This window comes from Neophocaena asiaeorientalis, unplaced genomic scaffold (assembly GCF_003031525.2).
Source record: "Neophocaena asiaeorientalis asiaeorientalis breed wild unplaced genomic scaffold, Neophocaena_asiaeorientalis_V1.1 scaffold47, whole genome shotgun sequence".
Lineage (NCBI taxonomy): Eukaryota > Metazoa > Chordata > Mammalia > Artiodactyla > Phocoenidae > Neophocaena > Neophocaena asiaeorientalis.
Genome location: NW_020175399.1, coordinates 1,512,587 through 1,527,605, shown reverse-complemented (window position 1 = coordinate 1,527,605; position 15,019 = coordinate 1,512,587). Strand labels below are relative to the sequence as shown.

The 15,019-nt window shown below is 37.5% G+C and overlaps 1 long non-coding RNA gene across 2 annotated transcripts in view; it reads left to right on the top strand.

Annotated features, from left to right (window-relative positions):
- Positions 1 to 12,592: 12,592 nt before the first annotated feature.
- Positions 12,593 to 15,019, top strand: part of LOC112414128 (uncharacterized) — a 59,176-nt gene continuing 56,749 nt past the window's right edge. For both annotated transcript variants that reach the window (XR_003006083.1, XR_003006084.1), the window contains exon 1: positions 12,593 to 12,699. This is a non-coding gene — a long non-coding RNA (uncharacterized LOC112414128). The remainder of the gene's footprint in view (positions 12,700 to 15,019) is intronic.

Genomic DNA, 15,019 nt, shown 5'->3' with positions numbered 1-15,019 from the left:
TTTTTTTAGCGGTACGCGGGCCTCTCACTGTTGTGGTCTCTCCCGTTGCGGAGCGTAGGCTCCGGACGCGCAGTCTCAGCGGCCATGGCTCACGGGCCCAGCCACTCCGCGGCATGTGGGATCTTCCCGGACCAGGGCACAAACCCGTGTCCCCTGCATCGGCAGGCAGACTCTCAAAATAACTTCATTTTAACCTTGTGAGCCCTGAGCAGAGGATCCAGCTAAGCTATACCAGACTCCTGACCCACAGGAACTGTGAGCTAATAAATGGCTGTAATTAATATTTTAAGCCTCTATGTTTGTGTTATTTTGTTGTGTGGTAAAAGTACATATGTGATCTCCTAGGATGAGCCTGAGGGTTTTGGCACTCAAGAATCTGGAGGGAGGGGCTCTATAAAGCAAGGGGCTACAAAAAGCAACCTATTTGAATATTTTGCCAATGGACTGACTCTCTGCTCAAGAAAGGGAAGGTAACTCTCTTCCTTTCCTCCCCCTATACTCCATCCCATGAACAACAGGACCTTCTTCTTCTAATACCTAAGGCTCAGATCGGTTATATTATTTTTCAGTTTTCCAAAAGTTAAATAGATTTCTACAGTCTGGCCTGAGAACTTAACTATTATGTATAACGTTGTTTCTATGGGAAAATGCATTCTGAGTTCCCAAGAACTTAAAAGCAAGCCTTTGAAGCAAAACCCATTCATTCTGAAAACAGACTGTACTCCTTTTAATAGAATATAAAGCCTTAAGCTAAAAGAAGATATCTATATCTATATCTATCTGTAGAGTTCCAGGTACCTGAGAGCTGGTATTTGGGAGGGTGAAGGGACCAGTTTCTTAGCAAAGCCATATATATCATAGCATATCATGGATCTAGATCCTAGTTGCCTGTGTTTAAACCCTATCTCTGTCACTTGTTAGTCGTGTGACCTTGGGGCAAGTTGCTTAACCTCTGGTTTTTATCCATAAAATGTGATTATAGTACTAATCTCATAGGATTGCTGCACAAATAAAAGAGCAGATATATGTAAAGCTCTTAAACTAATACCTGGCGTACTACATAAGCGTTAGTTATTACTGTTATAAATCCTCAGTAACATTTTTTATAGTCTCTTTTGCCCCTCAGCTTCCTTAGCCTTACCAGCTAATGTAATTCAGTTAATCTCTAAAACTTTAGCTATTTTAGCATCCAGGCATTTACAGTCTTGGAATATAAGGGGCATCCTTATACCATACCAGCCAAAGTTTCTCTAGTCTAAGGCAAAATTCTATCTAACTCAATAGAAGCTTAACATCTTTTTGTGTGGTCACCGAGGAAGAACAATTCTTGTGTGTTTGTTTGTTTTAAGTAGAAGAGTGTAAAGATGAGGAGAGTGAACCTGGAGGTGAGTTTTAAAATCTCAGTCTCGAGGGTATGCCTAGAATCTAAGTTCAAAATATGAAGGTGATCTGATTGGGAAGCCTGAGATCTGAGTGAGGTTATTATGACTAAACTTAGTATTTTGCTTTTCAATCTTTGGTCAAAGCTTTTGAACCTAAAATTCAAATTGCATAGCCTATTTGAGTCATACTGCAGCATTCTGGCGTATCAAAATCAAATAGCCATCCTTGGCACAGAAGGGTCCAGTTTTAAGAATAGCAAAAGATAACTTAGGCTTATTAAGAAGCCAAAAAAGCCATTGGGGCAGCACATAGCTATTTATTTATTTATTTATTTATTTATTTATTTATTTATTTATTTATTTATTTATTTATGGCTGCATTGGGTCTTCATTGTTGCACGTGGCCTTTCTCTAGTTGCTGAGAGTTGGGGCCACTTTTCGTCTAGAGCACAGGCTCAGTAGTTGTGGTGTATGGGCTTAGTTGCTCTGTGGCATGTGGGATCTTCTCAAACCAGGGATTGAACCTGTGTCCCCTGCATTGGCAGGCAGATTCTTAACCACTACGCCACCAGGGAAGTCTAGCACATAGCTCTTTCTATAAACATTTTTATGAGGTAAATGCAAATAAACCAGAAACATGTTTTGGATTTCCTTGAAATTACAGAGAGTGTAACAGGCAGAGAGATTCAGTTCACATTTGCATAGATTGAGGTGTTTGTTTAGAGATGATCAATAATGCCATTTATTAGTCTACTTGGCAAAGAGCAAGAGGCTGGCACAAAATTCATGAAGGGGAACTCTAGTATATCCAAGTACGATGTGTATATATCTTTTGGCTAGGGACCTGTTCACTCCTGCCTCCCTCATCCTTTTCTAGTGTTGGGTAAGGCTTTGGGAGAGCAGATTTTGAGGGTGTGAAGGAAGATAGAAAATTAAACTCATTCAGTCACTCCTCTTATAGCTCCAGTACAATGACCTGAGGAGAGTAGACAGGCCTCTGTGTGCAAGAATTGCAGGATATAGTGAAAAGATCATGAAACCTGGATCCTAGTCTTGACTACCATTCAGCTTAACCTCATTTTTTTCATGCGTAAAATGAGAATACCAATCTCTGTTCTGAAAAACTCAGAGGGTTGTTGTGAAGATCAAGCAAGATCATGGGTGAGAAGGTGCTTTGTAAACTATAAAGCACTGTGCAAACCCTAATACTTTCCTTCCTCTGTGCACTATCTCATGCTTTTATCACAGTACTTGGCACTATACAAAATCAAGTCTTTACTGGTCTATCTCACCTACCAGATTGTGAAGTCATTGAAAGCATGGAACCTATCTGTTTTGTTCACTGCTGTACTCCTGTACCTACCCCAGAGCCTGACACAGAGTAGGTATTCAATAAATACTAGATAAGTTAATCATAGGAAACTTATATTAAAAAGGCACAATTTGCTTCTGTTGCCCTCAATATTTTTTTCTGGACTTCTCTCATCCCCAGTTCCCTCTTTGTTTCAGAGCCCTAATGTCTCACATTTTCCCATTAAAAAATGTTCTGTGGAAAAGAACCAATAACTTCACTTACAAGATGCGAATGGTGGACACTACTTACTGGCATATTCTCTGCTCCTCTTTCTCTTGGGAAATTAACATTCTAATAGGAATGAAAGCCTCAGGGTAAAGTAACAATTTCTAATGGTTGGAACTTCAGGGATCAGTAGCTTGTGGGCAATGCATGATTTAATGCGAGAATGTCAGAGCCAGCAACATCATTAATCATTAGGGAAATGCAAATCAAAACTACAATGAGATATCATCTCACACCAGTCAGAATGGCCATCATCAAAAAATCTAGAAACAATAAATGCTAATAAGAAAAAAAAAAAAAAAAAAAGAATGTCAGAGCCAGGATTAGGATAAGGTATGGCACTTGCCTTGGATGCAAAATTTAAGAAAGCATCAAAAACTCAGTAATAAAGATAAATAATATTTTAATGTATTTGTTTACTTTTTTACAGCTTTATTTTAAATTTAAAGTGCACAATAAAATGGTTTTTAGTATATTTACAGAGTTGTGCAACCACAACCATAATATATTTTTACGACATTTTCATCACCCCACAAAGAAACCTTGTACCCATTAGGAGTCAGTCCCCACTCCCCTCAACTTCAACCCCTTTCCTCCCAGTTTTAGGCAGCCACAAAGTTATTTTCTGTCGCTATGGATTTGTCTATTCTAGACACCTCATGTGAGTAAAATTATACAATATGTGTATTTTTGTGATTGGCTTCTTTAGTATAATGTTTTCAAGATTCATCCATTCTACGGATATACTACATTCCATTTATCCATTCATGAGTTGATGGACATTTGAGTTATTTCTACTTTTTGGCTGTTATGAATAATGCAGTTATGAGCAAGTTTTTGTGTGGACATATGTTTTGTCTTGGGCATATACTTAGGAGTGGAACTGTTGAGTTATATGGTAACCCTAGGTTTAACTTTTTGAGGAACTGCCAAACTATCCCTCACTGTACATTCCCACCAACAATATATGAGAGTTCCAATTTTTCTACAATCTTACAAACGCTTGACTTTTTTATTATAGTCATCCTTAGTGGACATGAAGTTGTAAATGCAATATTTAAAAAAAATTAAAGTTAGTGCAGTAGATCCATGATGAACAGAATACTGAAATTTTAAGTAAAGACAGAAACTGGCAGTGCTGTGCTGAGCCATATTAGAGCCTGAAGCAAAAGAAAATATGTGTGCTCACATATACATATTTCTATATATTTTTAATGCTAATGAAAGAAATCAACTTTGAAAGTATGTTTTATGAATGTAAAACTTTATCAACAGATATGAATATTCTTCCTGAATTTGAAAATAAATGTAAAAAAAGGAAATAAATTGTAAATGTTCATATCACCAGATGAGAGCATCAATTATTGTGGAGAAAATGCATATCAAATAGAAATTGAGGAAATTATAGATGCCCTAATTTCACATTTGAAGTGGAAATATGAAAAATTAAGTGAAGTACCCTCACAATTTTCATTTTTAAGAAGAGAAAAATTATTTTCTATGAATACTTCTGACTTACAAAAAGCATCCAATGACTTGGCTCATAACTATTCTGATGACTTAAATCCTGTAGAAATTTCATCTGAAATAGTTAAGTAGCATGAAAAAGGAGAAAAACTGTCAACAACTGACTCAATAAGAAATAAAAAATCTGAATAGACCTTTAAAAGTGAAGAGAGAGAATTAGTAATCAAGAAAAGCCCATAAAGAGAAGCCCAGGTCCAGGTGGCTTCACTGGTCAACTGTATTAAATGTTTAAAGAATTAACAGTCCTTCACAAACTCTTCCCAAAAACAGGAGAGGAAAGAACAATTTTCAGCTCATTCTCTGAGACCAGAATTACCCTGATACCAAAACCAGGTAAAAACATGTGAAATGGAAACTACTGACCAATATCTCTTAAGAATATAGACACAAAAGTCTTCAACAAAATACTACCAAACTGAACCTGGAAATATAAAAAGAATTATATGTCATAATCAAGTGGGATTTATTGCAGGAATGCTAAGTTGGTTCAACATAGGAAAATCAATCACCCTATTAATAGAAAAAGCACAAAAAACACATGATCATCTCAATAAATGTAGAAAAAAACCTTTAACAAAATCCAAACTCTTTTATGAAAGAAAACACCTAACTAGGAATAGAAGGGAACTTACCCAAACTGAAAAAGGGCATCTTTGGTAGGCTGAATAATGGTCCTTGTCCTATTTCCCAGAACCTGTAAACATGTTATCTCACACGGTAAAAGAGACTTTGCAGATGTGATTAAGATCTTGAGATGGGGAGATTATGCTGGATTATTCAGATGATCCCAGTGTAATCACAAGGTTCCTTATAAGAGGAAGGCAGGGGATCAGAGTCAAAGAGAGAAGGTGAGAGGCAGAAAGCAGAGGTGAGAGATTAGAGATGATGTTACACTCTTGGATTTGGAGATGGAGGAAGAGACCCATAAGCCAAGGGATGCATGCAGTCTCTAGAAGCAAGAAAATGTAAGGAAACTGATTGTCCCCTATAGCCTCCAGAAGGAACACAGGCCTGCTAACACCTTGATTTTAACTAAGTGAAACTGATTTCAGATTTCTGGCCTCCAGAAGTGTAAAGAGAATAAATCTGTGTTATTTTCAGTCACTAACTTTGCGATAATTTGTTATAGTGGCAATAGGAAGCTAATAGAGCTCCTATGAAATCCCTTTCTTCCTTAGATCAGGAACAAGCCAAGGATGTATATTCTCAGCCTTGTAGTGGAGGTTCAGGGCAATTAGGCAAGGAAAAGAAATAAAAGCCATCCATATTAAGAAAGAAATAAAACTATATCTATTTTTAAATGACATAATCTTGTATATAGAAAATCTTAAGAAATCCTTAAGAACTACTAGAACTAGAACTAATAAACCATTTTAACAAAGTCATAAAATACAATGCCAATATACAACAATGAGTTGTAGCTTTATACACTTGCAATGAAAACTCTGAAAGTGAAATTAAGAAAGTTCCATTTAAAATAGCATAAAGCCAGCACTTCCCTGGTGGTCCCGTGCTAAGACTCTGCACTCCCAATGCAGGGGGCCCCAGTTTGACCCCGGTCAGGGAACTAGATCCTACATACTGCAACTAAGAGTTCGCATGCCACAACTGAAAATCCCGTGTGGTGCAACTAAAGATCCCACATGCCACAATGAAGATCCTGCATGCCTCAACTAAGACCCAACGTGGCCAAACAAATAAATAAATATTTTAAAAACCAGTATTTAAAAAAATAAATAAAACAGCATAAAACCACTTAGGAGTAAATTTAACAAAAAAGTGCAAAGCTTGTACATAGAAAACTTCAAAATGTCATTGAAAAAATTAAGAAGACCTATGGATCAATATACGGGGAGACATCCATTCCCTGTTCATGGGTTGGAAGACAATGCCAATATTTCCCCCAATTTTCTACACATCCAACACAATCCCTATCAAAACCCCAAAACTCCAACTTGATTATTTCAAAACTTACCAAGCTAATCCTAAAATTCATAAGGAACTGCAAGAGAGCAGAATAGCTAAAACATTTTGGGGAAAAAGAAATTTGTAGCACTCATACTTCTTAATTCTAAAACTTACTTCAAAGCTACAGCAATTAAGACTTATGGTACTGGGCTTCCCTGGTGGCGCAGTGGTTGAGAGTCCGCCTGCCGATGCAGGGGACACGGGTTCTGAAAACAAAAAAAAAAAAAAAAAAAAAAAAAAAAAAAAACACTTATGGTACTGATGTAAGGTTAGACATGTATTTACATCAATGGAATAGAATTGAAAGTTCAGAAATAAGCTCTCACATTTATGTTCAACTAATTTTCAACAAAGAAAGACTAGTCTTGGGACTTCCCTAGTGGCACAGTGGTTAAGAATCCATCTGCCAATGCAGGGGACATGGGTTTGAGCCCTGGTCGGGAAGATCCCATACGCTGCAGAGCAACTAAGCCCATGTGCCACAACTACTGAGCCTGCGCTCTAGAGCCTGTGAGCCACAACTACTGAGCCTGTGCACTATAGGGCCCGTGCTCTGCAACAAGAGAAGCCACCACAATGAGAAGCCCGTGCACTGCAACGAAGAGTAGCCCCACTCACCACAACTAGAGAAAGCCTGCACACAGCAACGAAGAACCAATGCAGCCCAAAAATAAATAAATAAATTTAAAAATTGCTTTAAAAAAAAAGAAGTTGGATCCTTATTTCCCACAATATACAAAAATTAACTCAAAATAGATCAAAGATCTAAGTGTAAGTGCTAAAACTGTAAAGCTCTTAGAAGAAAACTTAGGTGTAAATCTTCATGCCCTCAGGTTAGACAATGGTTTCTTTTTTTTGGGGGGGGGTACGCGGGCCTCTCACTGTTGTGGCCTCTCCCGTTGCGGAGCACAGGCTCCGGACGCGCAGGCTCAGCGGCCATGGCTCACGGGCCCAGTTGCTCCACGGCATGAGGGATCTGCCTGGACTGGGGCATGAACCTGTGTCCCCTGCATCAGCAGGGGGACTCTCAACCACTGCGCCACCAGGGAAACCCCAACAATGGTTTCTTAAATATGTCATCAAAAGCCCAAGGATCAATAACACATACCAAAAAAACCAGATAAATTATACTTAATCAAAATTAAAATTTTTTGTCCTCTAGAGGACATATCAAGAAATTGAAAAACCCATAGAATCAGATTAAGTATTTGCAAACCATATAGCTGATAATGGACATGTATCCAGAATATATACAAAACTCTTATGACTCAATGGTAAAAGATCAATAACCTGATCGAAAAATGGGCAATGTATTTGAGTAGACATTTCTCAGAAAAAGATATACAAATGACCAATAAGCACATAAAAATATGTTCTACATTATTAGCCGTCAGGGAAATGCAAATCAAAACTACAATGAGATGCTACTTCACACCTACTAGGCTGGCTATAATTAAAATGAAAAATGTTAGCGAGGATATGGAAAAACTGGAGCACTGTTCCATTGCTGGTGGGAATGTAAAATGATGCAGTACCTTGGAAAACAGTTTGGCAATTCTTCAAAGGGTTCAACATAGTGTTTCCATATTACCCAGCAGTTCCACTCCTAGGTATATTCCCTAGAGAATTGAAAATATATATCCACACAAAAACTCATACGTGAATGTTCATAGCAGCATTATTCATAATAGCTAAGAAGTAGAAGCAACTCAAATATACATATTACTATGCTAAGTAAAAGAAGTCAGGCACAAAATGCCACCTATTGTATGATTTAATTTATATGAAATATTTGGCAGGGGTAAATCCATACAGACAGAAAAAAAATTAGTATTTGCCAGGGACTTGTTTTGGGAAAGAGGGAATAATTGATAATGGTTACGGAATTTCCTTTTGGGGTGATGAAAGTGTTTTGAAATTAGATAGTGGTAAGGATTACACAAGTCTATGAGTATACTAACAACCGCTGAATCATACTCTTTGAAATGTGAATTTTATGGTGTTTGAATTATATCTCAATAAAAACGGAGTTTCAAATCATTAATCATCAGGGAAATGCAAATCAAAATCACAGTGAGATATCCCCTCACACCTGTCAGATGGCTTTTGTCCAAAAGATAACAAATAACAAGTGCTGGCAAGGATGTGGAGAAAAGGGAACCCTAGTACACTGTTGGTGGGAATGTAAATTGGTACAACTGCCATGGAAAACAGTATGGAGATTACTCAAAAAATTAAAAATAGAACTACCATACAATCCAGCAATTCCACTCCTGGTTATTTAGCCAAAGAAAATGAAAACACTAATTCAAAGAGATACATGCACCCCAAAGTTCATAGCAGCATTATTTACAATAGCCAAGATACGGAAGCAACCAAAGTGTCCATCAACAGATTAATGGATAGAGAAGATGTGGTATATATTTACAATGGACTATCACTCAGCCATAAAATGAAATGAAATCTTACCATTTGTGACAACATGGATGAACTTGGAGGATATTATGATTAGTGAAATAAGTCAGACAGGGAAAGATAAATACTGTGTGTTTTCACTTATATGTGGAATCTAAAAAATAAAACAAATGAACAAAAGTCACAAAACAGAAACAGACTCACAGATACAGAGAACAGACTGGTGGTTGCCACAAGGGAGAGAGGTGGGGGGAGGGGCAAAATGGGTGAGAGTGATTAAGAGGTACAAACTACTAGATATAAAATAGATATGTTACAAGGATGTAAAGCACAGCACAGGGAATGTAGCCAATATTTTATAATAACTTTTATGGAGTACAATCTATAAAAATATCGATTACTATGCTGTACACCTGAAACTAATATAATATTGTAAGTCAACTATATTTCAATTAAAAAAATTTTTAAAGCGCTTCAGGATAGGTCGACTTTACACATAACGTAAATAGTGTGATTTTTAGATGTCTCATGATATATTTTCCTTCTAATATATTGCCCTCATTGGTTTGCAGTATATTCATAGATTTCTTTTTGTTGTTGTTCTTCCCATTCGCTACATCACTTAGTACAGCCTTGCAAAATGTATGACTTTATAAACCGTCTTAGGTGTTGAAATGTGTGTATTAAATACTTTTCATCTCCTTGAGTCCCCTAATAAAAATATTACCCAACCTTCAGGTTTTATTTTTCCCCACTAGTCTGTATATTCCCTGAGGCTAACACACTCAAGCCTCACTTTTATTCCCACCTTGTACCTAGTACGGTGCCTGATACAAAGATACTGCTTATAATTCTTTAGAACTCCTCTTATTTTCCCCTCCCCAACTTGAATCTAATCTCCTTGAGGACCAATACTTGGTTTCATTCATATTTGTACTCTCTACTATCCTCTTGTGTAGCCCTATTCTTTACATGTAAGTTCTTAATGAATGAACTGTTATATCTGCTCTCCCATTTGCCACAACAAATTGTACTTTTTCCCAACTCATGTTTCAAATGAATGTATTCAAATCAAATGCAGAGTCTAACTTTGCATGCATCAATTATTTTGATTGTCATTTATAGATCCATTATTCATTTATTTGCCTTAGATTATGAATGCAAAGGTAACAGAAACTATTGTCCCAGAGGTCTGTGCAATTATCTTTGTAAATTCTCCAGCTTAGAGCCCTTTATAGGTAAGTGCCTGCTAAATGTGGCTGGATGATGGTGAAACCCCAACCCTTCTTTTGCCTATTTGGATTTTATATCCTTGCAGGAGACAGTTTTATTACTTTTGGAACAATTACTTATGAAAGAGGAAAATTGGCCTCTCATAGAGAATGGAACAGGTACTGACTGCACCAGTAGAGTCCAGGAAGCTAAGAGGATCAGCCTTGAGGAGCAAACAAATTTCTGTCTCTGGTGGAATTTTTCTTGGGTTGGAATCAAGGCAGGCAGACTAGGGGAAATGTGAGTGGGTGGAGGCAGGGCTATGAAGCTTCCACTTTGGCTGTAAATTAATAGGGCTTTTCTGCTCCTAGGTCTCTGGGTCCAGCACCTTTCAATTTGAAACACCACTAAATAAAACCAGTGCATCAGGGTTTTTTTCCCCCTAAAATTGACTAGCAGTTTTACTAAATTGAATTTTGATACTAACCCCCTCACTTAAAAAGAAATATTGTACATCGCTCAGTTGCTTATGGTAATTTTTAAACTATGATATTTTCAATCTTATCACCTTAACAAATAATACTGCAAGGTTCTGTTTTACTTTTGCAGATGATTATTTATTTATATATATATTTCTTTAAATCCAGTCATTCTTCCAGACAGAAAGAGTCATCAGAGCAAAACTGTAATAGGTTTCACTTATTTTTCTCCACCTTTCTACTTACCATTAAATCACTGCAGAGAGATGTTGTATACCTAGCTTAAAATAAATATATTTTGTAGTACAACCAAGAGATATGCCACTTGATGGGAAAAGATAGTTGAAGTCACAGATCTCCTGCAATACCCAGAATTGTCCCTCCATTTACCCTAGGTTGTCTGCCTGACTCCATCCTCTCTTAAAATGAAGTCTTTCTCAAGAGTTCAGCAGTTCTTCTTGCAATTAATTTCTGGTGTCTGCCCTACCAACCAGTTTCCAAACTGTGCTCAAACATGTATAAACCCCAGGAAATGTCATACTTTAAGCTAAGCTAAGTCCTTTTCACCTCACTACACAGATTACTGACAATACAGGTCGGCTCTATGCAGTATTTTACATAAAAATGGCCACACATCAAGGCCCAGATGTTTATACAATTCTCTACCATTACCTCCTATTTGAGGGTGACAATATCAACATAAAGAAAGAGAAAGTAATGATGTAAATGAATAGAATAAGAGGTGTTCTATGCTGGGTTCTTGTAGAAAACTAATGATAACTTTAGAATGTAGAAACTATTCCTTTGGAAAGGAATTAAGACCTCTAAATTGTCTTTTCCTTAACTGTGCAGCACGAACCTTCCCCCACTAACCTTCCACACCATTCACATGTAATTTTGCACAAACAAGTTTGAGTCTCAGTTTAAAAAAATGTTTTGGGGGCTGGCATCCAGCTAGTGTATTTTTCCTTACGGAGAGGGACCAAAAAAGATACACGTTTTGATTAATATAGAGGCTTCTTAGAGGAGTCAGAAGTTGAGCGAAGTCTAAAAGAAGGAATTTTGGGCTGGAGAGGAGCACCCCAACCACTCTTTTTTTTTTTTTTTTTTTGGTACACGGGCCTCTCACTGTTGTTGCCTCTCTTGTTGCGGAACACAGGCTCTGGACGTGCAGGGTCAGCGGCCATGGCCCATGGGCCCAGCCGCTTCGCGACATATGGGATTTTCCTGAACCGGGGCACGAACCCGTGTCCCCTGCCTTGGCAGGCGGACTCTCAACCACTAGCGCCAACAGGGCAAGCCCCACCCAAACGCTTTTTAAAGACGCTTTCTGTTACAGAATTAAACAAGGAAGCATCTTGTTTTGAATCCAGTTTTGTCATTGACTTATTGTATGAATTTAGGCCTAAACCCTTCCCATCTCTGTACAGTTTTCTCATCTTTTCAATTATCTGGTTGAAGTAGACCATGATCTATAGGAGCACGGAGCTCAGTGGAATGAAAAGAATTAGGTTTTGTACACTCTAACACTCACTAGCTGTTGCAGCTTTTGGAAAATTGGTTCATCTTTCTAAGCCTTAGTTTCCTCATCTATAAAACAGGGAACATCAGTTCCCAGCTTACCTTATAATGTTGTGATAATTTGGTAAAATAACAGAAAGATAGGTTTGTCTATTAAAAAATGCTATACACATGTGAGGTAAATGAAAGTTGACTAGAACAAGAGATATCTAGAAATGTGGAAAGGAGTCGGGGCAAAGATAAAAGCAATTTGGTATGGAAAAAGAAGAAAGAAATGAAGGGAAAGAAAATGGGAAATAACGAGGGAATTTCAGCGGAGGTAAACGCTGTAACAGGAAGCGCAATTGGGCAGGAACACTGCGGGGGGGCCGCAGGGCGCCTGGGTCACGTTGCTGGGGGAGCCATTTGGGCAGTGCACGGCGGTTGGGCGCCGGCGCTATTTGGCTGTGACGCTCAACTCAGGTTTCTATCGCCCTATCCCTTAGGGCTCATCTAAGACCTAAGATGGCGGCGTTTCCATGGCGTGTAAGCGCTGCAGGCGTACCAGATATGGAAAGGCGGCCAAAGGACGAATCTACTAAGGAGTGTCCAAGAACTCGCCGATATTTGTGTTGTGGTGAGTGCTGAACCTCACATCGGGTAGAAGAGTGACCGTTAGCAAGGTTACACACTTCGGGATCGCGTGGCCTGCCTGAGTGGGGGAGGAGCCGGCCTGCATTTCATCTTTCTCTCTCTCCTCTCTTCAAAATATCGGAGAATAATTTCTCTCTCCTTAATCACCTTACTGTCACGGATGAGGATGGGTGGTTGCACAAACTAGGTCCTAGGAGCGATCCTGGGTCGTTCTTCTCTTTGTTTTACTTTTTAAAATGGGTTTTTATTGACACCATGACGCCCTAAAATGAAAGATTCTGTCTCCCTCGAGCGCTTTCAGGAACTGCCTAACCTGTTAGGCCTACCCGTCCTTAATTCCTTCGGGCTGCCTTTCATGTGCAAACTTAGTAGCTTTGATAAACCAGTCAGTTTGTAACATATTCATTGTGGGCTAGATTAAAATTTTTTTTTCTATGCCCTTTATATATACCCCAAATAAGGACTTTTGGGCATATAATACTTAACATTTGTTCTGGAAGCATGTCAGAGGTAGAGGTGTGTGTGTGTGTGTTTGTGTGTGTGTGTATAGATAATATTTGTGGAAGTTGCTACGTTATTTTGTGGATTGTTAGTTTGATTACTCACTGAGTAAGAAAAGAGCTAAATTTCCCGTGTTCAGATCTCTTGGTGAAAATAAATTTATGTTAAGCATAATATCATAACATGTTTACTATATGGGGAAGACAGTAAAACTGAATTTGATCTATTAAATGCTTATGTGGTTAAAAGAAATTGCACTCAAGAAATGCCCATATCTCACGCATACATTGCTGGAGAGTATGAATTGCTGTAACCTTTTGAAAAAATAATCTGCCAGTGTTTAGGGAAATAAAAAATACAGGTACCACTTGACTAAATACTGGAACCTAATAGTCTGACTTTTAAGAATACATCCTACAGAAATAAATGTACCATTGTATAAGGACATATGAACAAGGATGCCTTTGTAGCTTTGTGTTTGTGACAGGTAACTGGAAACAGCCTGTATATCCATCAATAGGAGGATGTTTGAATAAATTGTGGGACATTTGTATTATGAAATATTTTGAAGCTGTGGAAACAGATTTACCTCTTTACACTCTTTTGATTTAGAGAATGCTATAATGTATTATATTATGTGAGGAAAGTAAGTTGTAGAATACTCTGTCTAGTATGATTTAGTGTTTTTGTTTTTGGTGGTGATAGTGAGTGGTGAAGGAATGTTAGATTAACTTTCTTTTCTTTGTCTTTTTTGGGGGGCTTTCTATATATGTTATGAAATACTTAAGGCATATACAAACATATAAAGAATAATACAGTGAATCTCTTTTCTCACCAACCAAACATAAAAAATTAAACATTATCATTATAGTTGAAGTCCTCTGTGTACCCATCCCTGATTGCATCTCTCACCTCTTCCCCAGAGGTAACCATTATTTTAAAGTGATTCTTTTTCCCATGCATTTCTGAAACTTTTGTGACATAATGAACTTTTTCTAGCATGGGTTATTTTTCATACATTTTGAAGAGAAAATTTTAAAAGTCAATAAAAAAGATGAATTTTTAAGTGCCTGTTATCTGGGTAACAGTAACAGGGGCCAAGTGAAATTTCTTCTAAACTGAGGACACAGTCTAATTTATTAAAAAACCAAAACCAGGAAACAAGTGTTGGCAAGGAAATAGAGAAATTGGAACTCTCATACATTGTTGCTGGGATATAAAATGGTGCAGCCACTGTGGAAAACAGTTTGACAATTTCTCTATAAGTTAAACATAGAATTACCGTACCTCCTTGCCAACACTTGTTATCTCCTGTTTTTGTTTGTTTGTTTGCTTAATTTTAAAATTACAACCATTCTAGTGTGTTTGAGGTTATATGTCATTGTGGTTTAGATTTGCATTTCCCTAATCACTAATGATTTTGGGCATCTTCATGTACTTGTTGGCCATTTGTATATTTTCTTTGCAGAGATGTCTATTCAAGCCCTTTGCCCGTTTTTAAATTTGGGTGTTTGTTGTTGAGTTATACTTTATATATTACGGATAGTAGACTGATCATATATATAATTTGCAAATTTTTCCCCATTCTGTATACGTTTTTTACATGTTCTTGGTAATGTCCTTTGGTGTACAGATTTTTAAAGTCTGAAGTCCACTTAGTCTATTTTTTTTTCTTTTGTTGCTTGTACTTTTGGTGTCAAATCTAAGAATTCTTTGCCAAATTCAAGGTCATGAAGATTTATCCCTATTTATTCTTCTAAGTGTTCTATGGTTTTAGCTCTTATATTTATGTCATAGATCCA